Source organism: Triticum dicoccoides, chromosome 4B, assembly GCF_002162155.2.
Source record: "Triticum dicoccoides isolate Atlit2015 ecotype Zavitan chromosome 4B, WEW_v2.0, whole genome shotgun sequence".
Taxonomy (NCBI): Eukaryota; Viridiplantae; Streptophyta; class Magnoliopsida; order Poales; family Poaceae; genus Triticum; species Triticum dicoccoides.
The window spans coordinates 218,735,707-218,755,764 of record NC_041387.1 but is presented as its reverse complement, the minus strand read 5'-3'; the positions used below and the strand labels follow the sequence as shown (position 1 = coordinate 218,755,764).

At 43.2% G+C, this 20,058-nt stretch overlaps 1 pseudogene; it reads right to left on the bottom strand.

Moving 5' to 3' along the window:
* Positions 1-9,774: 9,774 nt before the first annotated feature.
* On the bottom strand, positions 9,775-10,866 carry LOC119292630 (annotated as a pseudogene).
* Between the last annotated feature and the right edge of the window lie 9,192 nt (positions 10,867-20,058).

Sequence of the window (20,058 nt, the reverse complement as noted above, 5' to 3'; positions counted from 1 at the left end):
CCCCCCCCCCCCGTTTTTTGGCATGATTTCAAGATTTTGACCTGATTTATGAGAAAAGAACTTCGTTTTGCATTAACCCGAAAGAATCTCCTTATAATTGAGTGTGCAGTAAAGGGGGTTGTTACACCAAATCCCTCTAGTGAAGCTCTATCCAACTGCTTGTTAATAGCGGATTGGGTATTGGTCGATCGAAAGCTATGATACGCAAAATCCTCAGCAGAATGAAATGCGGACTACAATTAAGTTAGTTGAAAAAGAGAGTAAGGAATGGGACCGTCAACAGGAACTCTTGAATTGAGGGTTTTTCACACTACCTATAGAGAGATTGAACCAACATGGTGCCCACGGTAACTCCTCCACCCGTACTGTTTGCTTTCATGGGGCTTTGCTGCGCTTTGGATCTTATCAGGTGGCAACCACCTTCGGTTCTAGACTCTGGCACTTCCCCTGGCTGTGGCACTTTCACTGCCGCCTACTCCTACTATTGGGTCGGTTGTGGTTGGTTTTTTTATTCAAAAGTGGAGAATAGATTGTTCATTCCGAAGGAAATCAGAAATCTACATACAAGGGTCAAGATGTAAGCTCAAGTTAAGTGGACGGGTCCAAAGATCAGGGAAAAGGGTAGACCGGGACATGGTTGCAAGGGCTATATATCTATATAGTTACAAATGAATGAAAACGCCATGCTTAAAGCCAAAAGAATAAGCTCTTGATACGGATCTCTTTCATCTTGTAAATAAAGTAGGGGCGTCCCTAACTACAGCTTCCTACCATAAGTCAGACATTCAGCTAATACTGAAGAAATCTTCTTCTGGGGACGCCTCTCTAAAATAAGAATGATGGCGTTTTTTATCTTATTAGTTTTCTGATCGAGAAATGTGAGAATGTAGTTATTTTTATGAAACCGGATATTCAACATGCTTTCCTCGACCAGATCTATTTACGGGAGTCGTATTTCGAACTGACCCCGGGTCTGATCTAGAAATGGTAAATCCTATTTGATCTTCAAGGTTAAGTACTTCTGCGAGACTATCAGCATCTTATCTGGTTGATAGCACTCAACCCACTGACTATACGTTTTATATGGGAGCCCTAACTCCACCATGCAATTCAACAAGCTGAGGACGGAGAAGTCAACCGGTCTCACGTTTTCTTCTTTTCTTTTTAAAGAACCTGCCCTGAAGGAAAGCATATTATAGGGGAAGAGCTAGCTTCATTCGAGCTGGATGGGCTAAAAGCTTTCGTTGAGACAAAGAAGGCAAAAAAAAGTTCGAGAACAGGATAACTAATGTTTGGAACCAAGAGATCTCATAGTTCTTCAAGTGATAAGCTGAGAAGGGATGACACCCATTTGACCTAGAAGACCGATGATCAAGTGTCAAATTCTAAGCCAAGAGATGGCAATGGGACTATAGGAGCATGGTACTAAACCATCATACCATACCGGTGACTTCACCAACCGAAACCAACTCAAATAAGTTCAGGGAGGAAAAGAAGATGGTCATGATAGATTGGTGAATGAGGAAGGAAAAGAAAGCCTTAACTATCCAAGTAAGATAGTGAAAGAGAAAGGTGTCTTTAAAGCCTGTTTTGACCAAGCAAGCAAGCTGGAGCACCTTTCACGCTAGCTTCCCATCGCTCGAAGTACACTTCCGGTGCACTTCTCACTACTCAACCACTTTATCTTTAACCTAACCGCCTTCTAAAACTTCAACGGGAAAGCCAGTAGAGTATGCATTGGTTTAAGAGAGGAGCTCAGGTCCATCTTGTGCTCACAATACATCTTATTTAGCAGGACCTCTGGGCTCTTTAGAGAAAGGCGAAGTCTCTACTTGTTAACCATGGATGCCTGTTATATTTACTTATAGAGTGAAGAACAAGCCCACTTTCCATATCCCTTTCGTCCGGATGATCGATTGCCTCATTCTTCTTCGAAAATAAGTGCATTTGGCCATTGTGTTTTTCCAACTTTCGTAATAGATCTGGGCATGCATGGTTTTCAATAGATAACCCTAGGCCTTCTTCGTTTCCCCACGGGCATTCACTTCTCTTCAAGCTCGGGATTAGCGAAACATGGATCCGACGCCCATCTCTTTTTCCACTTTGCAAGGCTGAGAGACTTTACCAATTGAGAAAAAAAAGCATGAGCAGGATCAGCAGAGGCAAAATCTAATAAAATGGCTTATTTGCACCTTTCTTTGGTAGGCAACGAATCTCACGGAATGTGGGAATCTTTTACAGATGTGAATTCTCGCTTTAACGCTTCGATAACATACTTATCATCAGGTATCTTCGGGAGCGGGGCTCGCCCTCAACAGATATTGTCTTTGCTTTCTTCAGAGGCCCATTTTCCTGGGCATCAGTGAGTGGAATACTTAACAGTGATTACATTCTTATGTAGATTCCATTGCTCGAATGGGACTTGTTTGTTGGCACCAACCTCGATAAGAAGCAAGGGAGTGGTGCCGAAGCGAACGGAGCTGCAGAGCCGTTTGTTTACCAATCCGCCAACTTAAGCTAGGAAAAGTGTAAGAGACCGTGCATCTTCATGTAAATAAAGGTAAATAATCTCAGAAACAGTCAAGAAACCGGGAATTTTTTATTCCATTTCTTAGCCAGGGCAAGCCCTACCGACCTACGACCGGAGAAGATGTTGTGTTGTTCGTATCACTTGCTAGAGATAGAGAAGCTAGAACAGGAACTGCCCGGGAGGGTTCAAAGAATGAGGTCTTCACCTTTGAGCTGGATCTCATCTCATTCTAGCACATACTACGAGCGATTGACTTAAAGAATACAACAAATGGTTGTGGGGTTATCTTTGTACCCTGTGACTACAACCACAAGGTCCGAATCAAGCGAAACGTCTTAGGTGCAAGCCCTTCTCTCGCCACTACTCTGTGTACCCAAAGTCAGCAACCTTTTTGGCACGCTGGCTAGCAAGTTCATTGCTTCAATGACATGAATTCAATCAAGTGGACAAATCCTATCCTGGAAAATATGGGCAATCAGCTGGAAACTCAATAGTCTTACGCAGAAAGCACTCAACCGGCCTTCCTCTTCTGAATTATATGAATGACAGAAATCAGTCCTCACTTGTATTAACTTCATGAGTGAAGAGATAGACAAGGTGGTGAAAAGCATGAAACCAAATACTGCTCCAGGTCCAGATGGCTTCTCTGTTAGCTTTTTAGAGCTTTTTGGCCCAGTTGAGAGATATACTAATCTAAATGCTTCAGGAGCTGTATCATGGCAGGTTGAACTTGTCCAGACTAAACTATGGTGTCATTTCTCTACTGCCAAAGATTAAGGATGCTAATAGTATCCTACAGTATAGACCCATATGTGTTCTAAATGTTATGTTTAAAGCTATTACCAAAGCTCTGACACTTAGATTTACTCCTCTGGCTCGACAAGTAATCAGCTCTCTTCAGACTGGATTTATTCCTGGGAGGTACATTTTGGATGGATGTGTAATTCTTCATGAAGTTTTGCATTAGTTGAAAACCTCTCACTCTGAAGGAATTTTGCTTCAGTTGGACTTTGAAAAAGCTTATGATAGAGTTCAGTGGCCTTTCTTGGCAGAGGTAATGCATAGGAAAAACTTCCCTGACAGGTGGATAGATTGGATTAGACAAGCAGTGGAAGGAGGCAAAGTGTGTGTGAATATGAATGGAGATTGGCGAGAATATTTCTCTACTTTCAGAGGTTTGAGGCAAGGAGATCCTCTTTCTCCTTTGCTTTTTCACCTAGTAGGTGATGCACTATCTGCAATTCTGGATAGAGCTAAGGAAGCAGGTGTGATTAGAGGTTTGGTACCACATCTGATACCAGGGGGGATTAGTCATTTGCAATATGCTTCTGATACTTTGCTTTTTTTGCATAATGACATGGAGTCTATTACTGGATTCTAATTCCTTCTCTAATGTTTAGAGGAAATGTCTGGCATGAAAGTCAATTACTTGAAGAGTGATATTTTCACAGTAGGGTTGAGTGTAGAGGAGGAGCAGAGGGTAGCTGATATAACTGTGAGATAGGCAAATTTCCAATAAAATATAATATCTGGGATTACCAATCAGCAAAGACACGATCTATTCTAATGATTTTTTTTCATTAAAAGGTAGAAAAGAAGTTGGACTCTTGGCAATGCAAACATTTCTCTTATGGAGGAAGAGATATATTGATCAATGCATGTTTATCAAATGTCCCTATGTACCTTCTGGGTTGCTACACTTTGCCTGTCAAAATACAGAAAAAAGTTGATACAATAAGAAATCACTTCTACTGGGAGTAAGAAGAAGAAATTTCACATGGTCAGATGGGAACACCTATGCACCCCTAAAGATTATGGTGGTGTGGGCTTCACTGATATGAGAGTCAGAAACATTTGTTTACTGTCAAAGTGGCTGGAGGAGGTCAATTAACTACTGGAGCTTACACTGCAGATACTACTTATTAAAGGGCACACATTTCAAGACACCTTCAAGCTACTGAAATTGGAAAGCAATGATGTTATACTGGGTTATGATTGGCTATATCGTCACAGTCCAATCAATTTAGATTGGAAGGCCAGAACAATGAGTATTTGTCACAATGGGCAAGAAACCATTATTCTTTCTGACAGCAGCAATACTACTTCTCCAACATTATTAGACCCTGCTAAGTTTCAGAAGGAAATTGATAAAGGAGCTATGGGCTACTATCTTTATCCCTTATCTTGTGACTCTACTGATACCGATGATGAAAATACTTTGGAGGAACTTAACTTGGTATAGTGAGCCTAGCAGGCGGCGGGAGTCCATTACGATTGCTTGCATTTCTCTGGAATTGAACTAGCCCTTGGGAAAGGTAGACGTGAAGGTACCATGATTTCTCACTTTATAGAAGCGTTAGAGCTCGGCTGACACAGTGATCGAAAGCTACGCAACCAAAACAACTTGAAACCGCCCATGCACCTTTTGCTTTTCCTGATATCGTCCCTTCGGGTAGTTGGATATGAGCACATTCAAATTGGAATTCTTCTTCTCCCAGATCCAATAGAAGTTTTGAGGTAAGAGGTACCGTGAGCAGATTTCTTTGTTTGATACCCAGTTTTTGATCTCGCAAGCAAGGAAATCGAAGAATAGCTCAGTATTATTACGTCTCCCTCCGATAATGAGTGGTAGTGAGCTCTGCCCTAGAGAATGAAGACTCCAAGCAGCATCTCAGTCTCGATATTTGCCTTTTCGGGAGACGACTTGTGATAAGCAAGTCAGCCATGTCCTAAAGAAGTAGTGGGAGTGCATGATTATAAAGGAAGGCGCAAGTGTATTACGGAGCGAAGAAGCTTTAGAGAAAGTTCTACCTCGCGGGTGAAACCATAGATTGGAAGGTGTAGGTCACTCACCCGTGTAAACAAAGCGAAATCATAGAGCATAGCTCGTTTGTAATGCCCCTGTCCGAACTGACCACAGGATTTAGGTCGTCCCGACCAGTAACAAAGGAGAAATTCCCCTGCTTGTTAGGAGTTCCTTTAGTTTGCAGTTGAGTGCAGCCGGATGGTTCTCTCTGTGTATTCCTGAAAAAGTGATTGGAGGTTCGTTGCTCACCTTAAGTCATTATCAACCGAAACTCATAGAGAAAGGGATCCGCAAAACCCCTCGCCATTACCGTATGAGCAGGTTTGAAATCCTGCAAGTTAAGTTGTTGGCCAACTCTCGGATATTTACTCATCATCTATACGATTACCTCCGAACCTACCGTTCAAACAATTGTGGAAAGGTAATTGATACTATTGCGCCTTCCTATCAGCGGTCATAATTGAATAAAAGGGATCGTATAGCTTTCCAATCCAGCAACATACATCTATCACCTAGGCATAACTGCCAACATCAGTATGCAGAAAGAATCTATTTAGAACAGTTTAGAGTCGGAACCAAGGCAAGATATCAAGGATTCCGTATAGTAGAGGAACGAACACACTGGGCTTTCCCTTTCAAATAGACGACCTAGAGACAGATCAACACAGCCAATGCTTCTTTTAGACCTAGAACCCAGACCAGAACATGCAAATGGTTACAAGGCATCGAACGGCACTTGTCCTATCATACCTTCTCTTGTGGCTTTAGACTGTGTATATACTTGACCTTGCCAAGCAGAAGAAGCAGAAGCCCTATTGGAATCCGAGTCAGGGTCATTGTTGTTACAGTTTCCCCTTTTGGTAAAGGTTGGGTTGAAGGGATTGGGATTGGCTTATCGAGATGTGCGTGTATCTCATATCATTCTAGTGACTCCGCTTTCTTGACCAGGGAACTACTATCTCAAGGATAGTCAAGTCCCAGATTCGAAAGTCGACATGATACGTTTGATTGGTCTGGCATCGCCGGTTTTGCAGGATCACTTATGCTATTTCGAGAACAGAACCTGGCCCATGGGGAAGAAGTAGTAGCCAATGCCGAAACTACTTGCTTGCTTTTACTTTCCGACGCCAATGCCAACAAGTGCTTTCCTGACTCGAGAACGAGTACATACGCTTTCTCCGATGCTTGCTCTTGTTACGAGCTTCTACCCGACCGATTAGCCCAGAGCACTAATACGCTTTCTTTCCTCGAACAAGTACCTTTCCTTCGAACGAGAATGCCAACTACTTCCTTCCAACAATCCAATATGAATACGAATGTACGAATGACAGGCCATTCCCCGGAGTAGAGTAGAAATGAATTCATTCACATCTGCTAGAAACCAGAGCCTGAGCTATGAACCGATCTAAGAGCAGACAAGCAAGCCTATTCCTATTGTTTTGGGTGGCAGATTCCATATGTTATTTCTCATTGCGAATACAGATTCTTCTTGTACCGTAGTAGCTCGACTGCTTTCCTGACTTGACTCGATAACTACTTTCGCTTCCCCAATCCCAGAGCATCCAAGAGATTCGTTTCCACACGCCTGATTCGCAGTTCGATTCATGCCGGTGCCGGCAAGAGATCCTGTTCCTGTTGGGTAAGAGACCCTAGCTGTTCCCGTTAGCTAGATGCCCTCTACCTCTTAGTTCTCAATGTTAGTAAACGGAGTGCGTTATCAACTCAATAATAAATCTCCCCTACACCGTAACCGGATTACATTCATTCAAGTTGGCAATCCCCTGATCTTTGCTTCCGGTGTGCGATCTGAATTGCCATATAATGACCGCAGTTAGCAGGCAATGGCCAAGGTCAGTGCATCTCGAACTAGTGGGTCACTATATCTAAACTATCTAATACAACTATGGAATGCGCTTTGAATTGCACTTCTGCTCGTAACCACTACGAACCGGAAAGGAAGGAAGCAGCTTTAGAGGAGGGATGCCGTCAAACAAAGGATTTTTTATATGCTAAAGATACCGGTTCAATATGTCATTTCCGAAACTGAGGACCACACCGCTGGGAGGACAACTCAAGCACCAAAGACAAATGTATTGCTCGTAAAAGTGATTTTCATCGTAGTACTCGCTCTAGCGTTAGGTTCAATGCAGCGTGTAAATACCTCTAGCCCTAGGGAAGGGGGCGTGTCGTTCCCAATGGTGGAATTGCTTCTTGTCTTCTTTGCCGAGGAGAGCGCTCTCTACCCGATCCCCTTAAGCTAATGTAGTTCCCAGGTTGCCTACTAGATACCGTTTACGGCTATATCCGTGTAGGAAGCCGAGGAAAGAGATAATTGATAGTTGCCAAAACCACGTAAAAGAAATGAGATTGAACATATTTCAATTCAAAAAATTCTGATTGTTTCATTATCAAATGCAAGGGATGTGGGACCAGGTTCTATTATTGGAGTTAAGCGGTGTAGGAGCCGTGCCGTTCCTGTGTATTAGCTCGTTGTTAGCAGCCCCGAAGGGCGTAAAGGGGGTAAAAGATTTCTCGGAAGCAGCTCTTCGCCTGTGGGAACTTGCTCTTTTCTTTTGTTTTAAAATGCAACCTATGCTGAAACAGCCGAATAAAAACCAAAAAGTAAAGAGGTGGATCAGTTGATCCTTTTCTCGATTGAATGCGCTTTCTATCTATCTATACCGGTACCAGGAAAAGCAGAATAAGCAGTTGAGCACCAAGAAATTCCTGTTTCAAGTAAGTACGAAGGGGCAAGAGAGACTGTCATAATATTACTATGGGATACGGATCCTGTTAAGTCAGTACGAATGTGATACGAAAAATCCTCTTCCATTCTTTCCGGCTGGGCAACATGACTAATGGGAATGTTCGCTACTGCTTCGGCGTCCATCTCATACATATGTTCTCTAACCACCTCCATATTCCACGGCCTGGTTGCAGCATGGATAAGATCCGACACAAACATAGGTGGATCATTGGACCGCGGGCATAGCGGCGTCATAACATCTTGTTTCTCAAGAGTACGTAGCAATCGGTCCTTCTTGGAGTTCAACAAAATGAACAGTAGCTAAATTGGAACTAAGGTGACCGATCATCCACCGATGGGTAGAAATATGAATGTTGACTAGGGTCCCCTGTGCTCATTTGATTCTGAGTTGGCAGCATATCAAGCTCCTAGCCCCGCCTTAACAACCCTCATAGTGTTATGTCCCCCGATCGATAGCTTAATACATTTCAGTATTTGGCTTGCTTTCTTCATTTTCCTTGCGTAGGTAGAAACCTTTGTGGGTGTGTCAGCACACCAAATTATATGACTATATTCAATATGCCCTGATGTCCATAGTACCGTACTCAGACAACCCTACCCTTCCAGAATAGTAGGATTACATTCATCGTTCCAGCTATAAACACAGTTTCTAGTTTGACTGAATGAGAGTCATGCAATAGGCATCAGTAGGGAGTGCGAAAGCAAAAGCTAAGTGATCGGACTAACACAGAGTGCATTTCTCCCGGGTAAGCTTATGTTCCTGATATCTGATACCTATGTTTGCTCCTTATTTTATTAATAATTGATCCAATTTATACGAAAAATACGTAGGTTGAAGAAGTTATCAAGAAAAATGATTGGGATCTTTCAATATGCTATTCTTGATATCATGTTTTTTATTCTTGATCCTATCAAGTATGGATTCTAGATTGTTAGTTGGAGCATCCTCACCAGTCTAGTTTATTGTGATATGATCCTGAGGGACTCTTCAAATACATGTAGGGAGTCACACAGGTCTCCGACATATCAAATTGTATCTGGATTTGAGTCAGAGCATTTCCTCTGATTCCTAGCTCAGAAATCTTTGCTTTATTTACTAAAGATTGGAGCACACAAGCGCACACGCAGTAATCTGATTGAGAAAATGGATAGTTGCTGCCATCGATATTAAAGAGTCTGTCTAGTGCCAAAAAGGTCCTTCCAAGGCCTGAGCTATCAACTTCATGTGATACACACTTTGCTCTCTGCGGATCACACTCAGCTTACTACAACTGAGGGTAGGATTGGTTGCACAACGCATGCTATCCATTTGTTATTGGTGATAGGAAGATGGCTCAATCATTGAACTAGCATTGAACAACCTACTTCAGAAAAAACTTAGAGTTAACCATCTAGTGCGAAAGTGCTAGTTTCCCCCTCCCAGAGGTGAGAAGGGAGATATGAGCGTGGCGGTATCTTTTCCTCTTTTGATAGAAGCCCACATGCCCACTCTTCTATCCCACCTATCCACATGGGGTATCAGTGGCCTCGTGATCTCCATGAACAGAGATCACTACACAAATACAACTATATGAAAAACTTGCTTGCTTCTTCGAATATCGAAATAACAGAACATATAGAAAGTGTTTCTGTGATTTTTCCATTCTCTTCGGGGAACCTATAGAAAGATTATCAGACGGCTTTCATTCCCTTTAGGGGGGGTGTTCCTTCAGAGCAGTCCATATCATCAGATGAACTCCCTGATGAATCAGTTGATGAATCATCAGATGAACTCCCTGATGAACCAGTTGATGAATCATCAGTTAGCTCATCATAATCCGTGTCGAGATCCGGTGAATCAGTTGATGAATCATCAGATGAACTCCCTGATGAATCAGTTGATGAATCATCAGATGAACTCCCTGATGAATCAGTTGATGAATCATCACTCTCCACCACATTTTCATGATCTAGAAAAGGGGGCTGCCCCTGCCAGAATTCTACAGCTCCCGGGGGGAGAACGTTTAAATCAAAAGGAAGAACAAGGGCGAGTAAATGATGGAGACTAAAAAAACGATTTAAGGTGGCATTGTCCACGGAGAAACCACCCCAAAGCCAAGTAACTATGGTATCTCCTACTACTGGTATGGCGCTAGCTAAGCTTGTAATTACTGTTGCTCCCCAAAAGCTCATCTGACCCCAAGGTGGTACGTACCCTATAAAAGCTGTCACAATCATTAATGGGAATATTCCTATTCTGCCGAGTATTCCATTCATTTTCAACATAATACTATGCTTCCTTGCCCGTGTGGAACTTGTGTGAGCATTATGTTTTTCCAACAAGTGATCCGACTGGAAGAAGTGTTATATGAGGACTTCGAGATCAAATAGAGAATCTGTCTCTCCATTCCTCGTGAGCCACTTATTTCTCCGAAATCAGAGATCAGAGTGATTTTCCTCCTTTTTCCCAAATAGTCGACGGTCTTACACCATTGGGATACTTCGGATAAACTGGAGTACATATATGAGAGACCGGTGCTAAAACCTTTTCTCGAGATATCTTCCAGATTCTTAGGGTCCTTGCTCTGGATCTCGCCCCCCGGCGCGAAAGCAGTTGGTTCCGTAGTTTGAGAATTCTACTAATTCCAAGTATTCCATTATTATTATTAAATAAGAGAATATAAAAAGTAAAGAGGAGAAGACATAACCAGAAAAATTGTGAGAAATAAGTTAATTTATCAAGTTGAGGCATTTCGATTTGGATTTCAAATAAGAAAGAAAAGACTCCGAACCGTACTTTTGCTATTTTATATCTATACAAAAAGAGATTGGCTTTCCAAAATGGAATCTTTGCCATTTCTGATGTGAATGAGGGAGGTTGTCTGCCCGGGTAGGGGTGACCGGAACCCTCCCAAGTCATCGCTCAAGAAAGCACCATAGTCACACGAGAAAGAGTTTGGACTATGACGAAGACGAGCAAGCCTTTGTTGGGGAGTGATCGGGGAAGAGTCGAGTACAAGAGGAAGGTGGAAGGAAGAAAGCGCCAGAAGCGCCAGGTGCGAAGATAGACCATCAAAGAACTCCACAGCAGAGCAAAAAAGAGAAAGGCAAGGCTCGAGTCGGGCAAGAATTGACATATAATGACCGTATAATAGATACTATCTACTTCCTTTCGAAACAGCTAACATTGAGAACTAAGTGGATATGAATGTATGCCTGTCATTTACTAGCTTGCCTGTTCCCGTTCTTCATGTAGCAAACCTCCTATAGTGGATACGACTGAGAACGAGCTTGACTCCACTCACTGCAAAGGAACAACTGATTATCCAATTCCGTGGTTTGTTTTCCTTTCATTCTACTTACCTTCTTTTCGCCGGAGGCATATTTGATACGTTATTTAACATTCCGAAGAAAGTGCAAACTTCCAGATCTGAAGGAATGGCAAGATCAGAGATCCATTTTACGCTGGGGCCTGGCCAATGGGGAATCGGTAGTACTCAACCTTTGCTTCAGAAATCCACTGTTGCTGAAGAGAAGAGAAGAGATTCCTAGCGCGCACTCCTATCCGAGTAGAAAGACAGCCTACACTCACTGTTGGCAATGGAAGAGACTAGACTCTTTCCACACTTAAGATCCCAAGGGACAAGACAGATCAGATCTTTCTCTTTAGCCGGGGGCCCTTCTCTAGAGTAGAGTTTCGAATAAGAGTGCGGAGCAATGCGTTTCATCAAGAGTGCGAATCGAATTGAAGTTTACCATGTTCTTGAAATCGATCCTCGGATGTGAAATGAAAAGAGAAGCAAGTCCCGATGCAAGGAAATCTATCTTTATTCCGTGGGTCAGGGAGCCTGTTATGAGTTGGCTTTGGGACAAGCCCTGTTTCTTTAGACGAATCTGCCCTAGAACTCACTTTTGAAACTCGTTGAAGGAAATCCCGATAAAGAGAGGGAATGTGCTATAAAGCTTCCATTTTTCTTCTACACATTATACGTTACTCATTGGGTTGATAACAGAGGATAGATCGCGTCAATTCACTAAAGAAAAACTGCTTTTCCTGAGATTTCTGGCTCGATACCTTCCTGCCGATCCGGAACGGCGGATTCAGCTTCAATCCGAGGGCTTCCTGTGGCTGTTTCTGATTGACATGCCTGTTTCAAAGTGCAGTTCTCCAGGTCACAAGAGATAGAGATAGAAATAATCCCTGGCCGAGTCTAAGATCTTGGGTTGTTGGGATAGGATTGCTTGATTCCAGTTGTGAGTGGTTGATCAATCTTTTCATTGACTGGTCTGCCGGATCACTTCCACTGAGTCCTGAAACCTTTACTTAGAACTTATATGTAAATTCTGCCACTGATCCCCATTTCTATAGCTTGCTTTTAGTTGACGGTTAGGTTAGTTCATCTACCCACACTGGACTGGCATCAACAACGACTACTCGAACTAGTCGTCCATCAACAACAACAACTACTCGGATTAGTAACATTCCTCAGAAATAACATATATCGAAGTCGAAGGAAGAGCGGAAACCTGCTTCCCCAGAAACACAGTTGTGCTTCACTTCCTTGCCCAGAGACCAGAATATGGATTTGGAAAATGAACTTGCTCTTGATCCTCGTTCGATGGTTGATAGCTAGTCTTTCAGGGAATCAGAAGTTGTGATAATAGGCCGGCCAGTCCGGAATGTAGAGCAGATCTATCAGAGAACAGGGAGCAGGAAATTCTTGCTTGAATGCCCAGGGCAAGCTCCAGCAGATACAACAGATCCATATCCATAAACAAGAATGAAAAGCGGATTTTGATTAGTGAATGGATGCTATCCTGACCTGGCAAGAGATCCTGATCATTACGAGATGCTAATTTTAAACCTCCAATGCCTTAGAGCAGCAAATCCATCAACCCCGGATAAGAAAATCAAACAAAGTAGTGGCCAGGCTCAAGAATGGGAAAGTCAAGTTCTAGTACGGCTATCGCGATGTGGCCAATGGATAATAAATAACTTGCTAACCCAACCCAGCAATCAAACAGATGCTAGCAACAGCTTTCGCGCTAGAAAACCAAGACTTGGATCTCCACATAGAAGACAATTCATTCCAATACCAATGAAGATAAGGCAATAAAGCAAAGGCAAGTTCCAATTATGTAGTGTAGTCGCTCTCATCCCCAAAAGGAAAGAAGATTTTTGGATTTCACCCACTATTCGTTCCCTCTATCTGAACGACACCACTGATCCGATGCCAACTCTTTTAATTGACATTAGTAACATTTTCCACACTTGCTTCTATTCTCCAATTCCTATTCTCATTCCAATTCTCATCCCATCCCTCGAGATAGCCGGGCCAGTGATTCTCTTTAAGGATCGAACTATAGCAATAGCAAACAAACCGAGCGAGGAAGCTTACTTACCAGGGATGGATACCAGTTCAGATGGATTTCCGTATTCACTTATGAGGCTCGAATCTCCTCTTCCACACTGGAAGCACCTAAGTGAAACAGAAGTTTTGTTATCAGCGGACTGGGTATCGAGGTCAAATAGCAGTACATACTGGCAGCCTCCCGATGTGGGGTTCCAGGGCAGAGGTCAGAGAATCTATATGGTCGGTGTCTACGCATGCTTGAATTCCATATCCATAGCTGTCAAAAGGACGTTACTAGGATCATCGGTCGGGAGTCAAGTCAAGGGAGTGAAGTTGAGGGAAAAGCTCTTTCTCTCCAAGTTTGAGCACTGGCCTAAAACTGGATCAAAGATTGGAATCCGGAATCCAAGTCTGTTCTTTCTTATATGAGTTTATTTCTTAGTAGAGTAATGTTTCCCTTTCCTTGACTGTCTTCCCGGAGAGATTCCTTGATTTCGGTATTTCACTACTCTAGTTGGAGTAACGTCCCTTGCTATCTTCATTCTGACCTTGCCCTAGCGGTGCACAGTGACAAATCGAGTTCAGGTTCTGATCTGGCTCGTACGCTAAACCTTACCAGTAGCTGTTGCTCTTGCAGCAATTGTTGCACTACAAGCACAAGCTATTCTTCTAACTTGCTTGACACACTGATGGACCTTGACACACTGATGGAACAATGCGGACGACTCACTCACCTGCCGCCCTTTAGTAGGAATCTGAAGAGGAAGGAGCCTTAGCTGCTTCTATTCTACGCAATTCTCTTCTCATCCCTGCGCCTGCTCGGCACATAAACTAACAATCCTGCTACTTCTCCTTACAACAACTGCTGAAGCTGAGAGGCTAGGGGACTCGGGTCAGGGCGGGATGAGTGCTGCTATATGGTTTGAACCCTCTATCTGTAGATCATTCCTTTTACTGATTTCTAGCTTTTCGGAGGCACAAGTAGTTGATCACTTAGACGTACGAGATTCTGAAAGGATTGTTCTCTCTAGGCACATCTTAGGAAGGATTCCGTGTCCCTCCATCTCCATCCATTGGGCGGCGTCTTTTCATCCGGAGAAGCTGTCGAAGCGATAGCCATGTCTGATCCCCGTATCTGTGAAAGAGCAAGGTCTTCCTAGTGGAGTCTAGAAAAAGAGTCGGGTATTCTGAGTGGAGTCTGGAATGAGACCTTCTGCCTCTGGCTTGACCATTAGCTGCTCTATCTGTTATTGGCATGGCATTCCTGAACCCATAGAAAAAGAAGGATTAGGAGACGTCCATCGAAATAGACTAGGAGGCCTCTCACTAGCGCTATATAAGTTGCCGGATTCCCTTTCACTTAAAGCCATTCCAACAATCTATTCGTCATAAGCCCTTCTAGCAGCAATCCAAACGTCCCTCCATCTGCATCTCCCTAACAGTCTCTGCACGTGGATCTCTTCTACTAGTGATTCAATTGGGGCCAATCCTGCCGCATCCACTTCCTTCTATCAATTAGTGGAATCCCCAAAAGCGGAAGAAGTTCTTTGTGCTAAATACCTTCTTTGCAAGCCGTGGTCCCACAACGGACCGAAATGGCCATCAGAAAGCAGATTCATTTTATGATAGAAAAAGAATTTGCTTTCTTTTGGCACATGTATTTCTGAAAGGACTCCATCTTTGGAAAAGCTTGTTTGCACCTTGCATCAAATTAAACCACTCCTTTCACCGCGGATAAAGACTTGGTGGGTGGGGATGAGACGCTAAGGTAGGGTTCGGTATGGATGAAACTATCTTTAACACGAGCTTCTTCCTTGTGCGAAGTACCAACTTATTGGAATTCAGCATTGCATATTCACTACCGAGATCTCTTATAAGTTTTGGGACCAGAATGAATTCTTCCTACAGACGCCGTAAAGGGTGCGGTTTAGCAACCAAGCGTACAATGACCGAAACCAACAGCTCCATCATTTCTGAGAACTTCTCTCTCGCATAGAGGAGATCTTGGCACTACTTTATGTGTTCAATCCAGGGAGCCGCCCTCTTCTTCATATCTTGCTTGATATTGGTTTCATAATGAAAAGAGGAAGGAGTGTCGAAGCGATGTCGCTTCTCTGCTCTCAGCTCTTTGCTCGAGATGATGTGATCTGATCGATCAGTCTAGAATCTGTAACCAATTGGCTAAGTCGCTAAGTCATTGCAGACACTTGCCAATCTCTCATATCGAAAGACGAACAACGACTTCCGGGGTAAAATGGAGGGCTAAAACCTGAGCCTCTTTTTCCATCCCAGGGGGTAGCGATTTCAATAGTACTTGGTTTAAAACTTCCAGTTTATTCAAGTAGTTTCACTCGATGAAAAATGCATGCAAAATTCATTCTATTGCTGATTCTCTGTCAGGCATTACACCTCTGTCCCAAGCTGTTCGTGTTAAGGTGGCCGATGGCGTGGAGTTAACTTCCTTGTTTCTTTTGCTTGATTTGATCTTTGCAAGTATCTGCTGATACCGCTCCATCACATCAGCCAAGGAGCCCCACATTCCAGAGTGCAATGAATGCAACTCAGAAGCCATTCTTATCTGTCTATGTCCCGTATCTTGGATCCGGGTCTGCGTATGAATAGTATTCATATCACAGCCGAGCAAGAGGATTGACTTACTCATTTCAAGCGGAAGTGGGGATTGAACCCAGTAGATACCTAGCAGCTAAAAGAGGTCCAAAGCACCGGATATGGCTCAAATAGTCCTTATAGAAATGATCTACGAACTATAACCTTTTGATAAGAAAGATTAGTTACACAAGATATATTATTCTGTCTCACTTCCTATAGAAACCAAAGGGAGAAGGAGTGGGAGTTGAAAGCGACAGAGATAAAGTACCAGCAGCTGCAGTCGTAGGTGGAAGCCTTTCTTTCTTCTTGCACGTATTAAGCTTGGCGCTCCTTGAGATCTCGGAATAGCTCCGAACCAGCGACCTTGAGCGGGTCTCCTCAAAACCACCGTAACTACCCGCTGCGAGCCATGGTCGTTGTATGCTAAGGCGGAGATTAATTAATTGCTGCCACAGTAGGCGCCTATCTGTAGACAGATTGGATCGATAAATATAAAAAAAACTTGTCAAGCTTTGCAAGGTCCCCTTCTCAGAACAGCAGCAAGTCAGCACCAGGTCAAATTCTCCAATTACGGTAATATACCATAAACAATCATCCTTTAGGAGCTATATTATCCCTCTAGGGGATCTAGTATAGTTGGCCATAAGGTCACACCCCTTCTTCATTCCATTTTCTATTTTAGAACTTCGGGTTTCAAAGACTTTTCCCACAATAGAGGCTTTGTTCTTTTTGAGCAGAAAGAATGAATCTAGTATCGATGGATTGGTATCTATCTTCTTAATATTCGTTTTCCAGGGGAATGAGCCAACCCACACAAGAGTGCCTACTAGCTTGTCACGAACGCAGAGGAAAAGAAGTAAGATACCCCCGCCCCCGAGTCGGGACCCCTTCTTCTTGTACCGCTAGTGGTCTTGGATGAAGAACCACAAGAGCAACCTGAGGTAGTCGAGGAGGAGCCACAAGAGCAAGATGGAGGTTAAGATGAGACAGGTGGATAGATAGAAGGCAAGGCTAATTGCAAAAGGTTATAGGAAGACGGGAGATAGACTATGATGAGACCAAAGCACCAGTGGCGAAGATGGACACGATGAGAACCTTAATCTCATGCGCAGTCAGCTTACTTTGGGTGGCCTTTACATCAGCTAGATGTGAAGAATGCTTTTCTTCATGGTGGTTATTTACAAGAAGAGATCCATATGGACATTCCTCCAGGTTTTGGAACAAACAGACTGATGGGAAGGTGTGTAGGCTCAAGAAATCTTTGTATGTCTTGAAACAGTCGCCACGGGCGTGGACAGGTCCAGGAGAGTTGTTTGTGGTATGGGCTACTCTCAGTGTAATGGAGATCATACAGTACCGGCATAGACGAATCCATATCACTATTTTGGCGGTGTATGTGGATGATATTGTGATTACTGGAGACGATGTTGAAGAAATAAAATGTTTGAAGGCAAGACTGGGAGAAGCATTTGAGGTAAAGGATCTTGGACCTCTTCGATACTTCCTTCGGATTGAGATTGTTTGGTCGAAGAAGGGGGTAACATTAAGTATAGTGAACAGGTAGCTGATTGTTTTACTAAACGAGTAGGTCCTTGTGAGGGTTTAGCAATTTGTAACAAGATAGGCATGTTAGATATCTTTAGCCGGGGGAGTGTTGAGTATTGGGCTGGGCTGTATAGTGTGTGTTAGGCCCCATGGCCCATGTACCTTGTATGTATAGCAGCACATAGGAGCAATGGAAGAGATTGATGATCACTCATCAAATAATACCCATGAAACGAATCCAGACTCAGTGAGTGGTGAAGACCACTGACCCCAATAGGAATACGGAAGACCTAATTATTGAAGAGAATAGTACAATTAACAACTAAACCTAAAGGGATCCACTTGTCATAGAAGCAGTCTATAACTAATAGGAAGCGCCTATCTCTTACTTGATATCTGATTGATCTTGCAGAGCCGAATTGTTTGAACTTGATTGACCTTAAACGCTAGTTCAATTCCAGGACGACATCATATAATATACGCGAGGCTCAACCAATGATTTTGATTAGACACTTCTCCTTGTTGAATGAGAATGAAGGAAGAGTGTCGAACAACTAAAGCTAACAGCCAGCCCGGATACCTAAACTGAAGAGGATGTCCCACCATAGGAAGATATGATACAGACCAATTAACTGGTAATCCAACCTTCCCCATTGCTTTTCTTTCAACTAACTAGAAAAAGAAGGGGGCTCTTACGCGACTAGGCCGAGGAAACCTCCACTACTGGCTGAACTGAAACACATCATCCCATCCATTCCATCAAGTAAGTACGGGTCCCCAGTGACATATTAAATAATGCCAACTTTCTCCCAACCGGTTTGTGAGAAGAAATGCCTAGATACTCCGTATGAGGAGAGCTTGGTAAGCAGGCAAAGAGCAGGGTTTGGTAGGCTGAGCCTCTTCTGGGGCAGGAAATTGGTCTATACCCACAGTTGCTTTTGTTTTTTCATATGGCACTCTTAGGGTGATTTGCGAAGTTGTTGTTTCTGACTGTAGCCTTTAAGAAAAGAAGTGTGTCTGCATCGATCGCATCAAGATTAATCTATGTTATTTTGCATACGCATTTCATTTCACTGGGCTGTGGTTGGCCTTAGCTTTAGTAGCAGGGTTGGCGCTTTCTTTTCAATGAGGGAATGGCTGGCGCTATCACCCATGGCACCTTCATCCTCAGCAAGAAGTGAGTAGTTGGCATTTCCGGTTTCCGAACAAATGGATACAAATTGACCTTGTGGATCCGATGATACCACGCCTGGGAGACGTTCAGAAGAATAAGAAGAAGAAGGCGGATTCAATTCTTCGAGTAAAAGTCAAGGGCTACTGGGAGTTTCCTATCAATAACGATCCTTTGGATCTATAATCATCGAAAGAGGTCTCTATATTACAACAATTGAGAGTTGCCTCTTGCTATCACTACCTCGTACCAATCAAGGAGCTCTAAAGCATGCTGAGCTGGCCGGGCGGGATCACTTGCTTCCGGTAATATGTGCTTGTCACTTCACTCGAGCCTTGAGAGAATCCGCCAAAGCCTATATCTACAAAAACGAAAGAGAAAGAAATAAGCAAATCTGAATAAGTTGATAGGAGGGAGTGCGGTGTTCTGTTCAAGATTTCTCTCAAGCCTAAACCTTCAAAGCTAACTAGTAGGCTTTGGATCCATGGCTCTGACCTGGTGGAAGGTACACTCCAGTAGCAAAAGTGAGTTCTACAAAAAACAGTGATTCTGCTTTCCTCCGCAATTTGGCCCATAGTAAGAAAAGGTAAGGTTGTGTAAGATATGGGAACTCGTAACCGACTATCGAACACAACTGAGAGTTCACTACTGGTCAAGTACACCAATTCCGCTCATGTTAAACTTACTGGAAAAAAACTCTAGTAAAATGGTAAGATGAATCAGTCAAAGGCAATTCAATATCCAAATCATCATAATAAGAATAGGGCCTCGATCAGAGCATATACTACCAGATAGAGAGCGAGGCAGATGGAGGGGATTATGGTTCCAATTTGTTGGCAGGTGCTTTTGCTGTAAAAGCAAAGGAACTTTTCAAGAGTTTCGATGAATTGAAAACCGGTTCTGCTTCGCTCTTGCTTCGTGGTCTTGAGCAAGGAACTACTCAGATTCGCACCCTGATGTTTATTGGAAGGAAAAGCCAGAAAGCAAAGAGGTTTGGTTTACGTATGGTGGAAGGTTACATTTTCCAGTCGGAACGACGGAGCTCTAAATAAAAGGTATGAAATCCAATCCCTTATCTTTCTTAAGCGTAGGGATGAAAGACAAGAATGAAGTCATCTCATCTCGTATGGTAGCCTATTCTTTACCTCTCGTTCCAGGGTTGGATGCAACATTTCTATGTTATAGATAGGTGAGTTGAGCAATACTTGTTTTTGAGGATTTCCACAAGTCCGTCCGAGTTGAGGGGCTAGGGCTTGAATCCGGTCGGTTGTCCGACAGTGCCGTAGTTGAATAAGC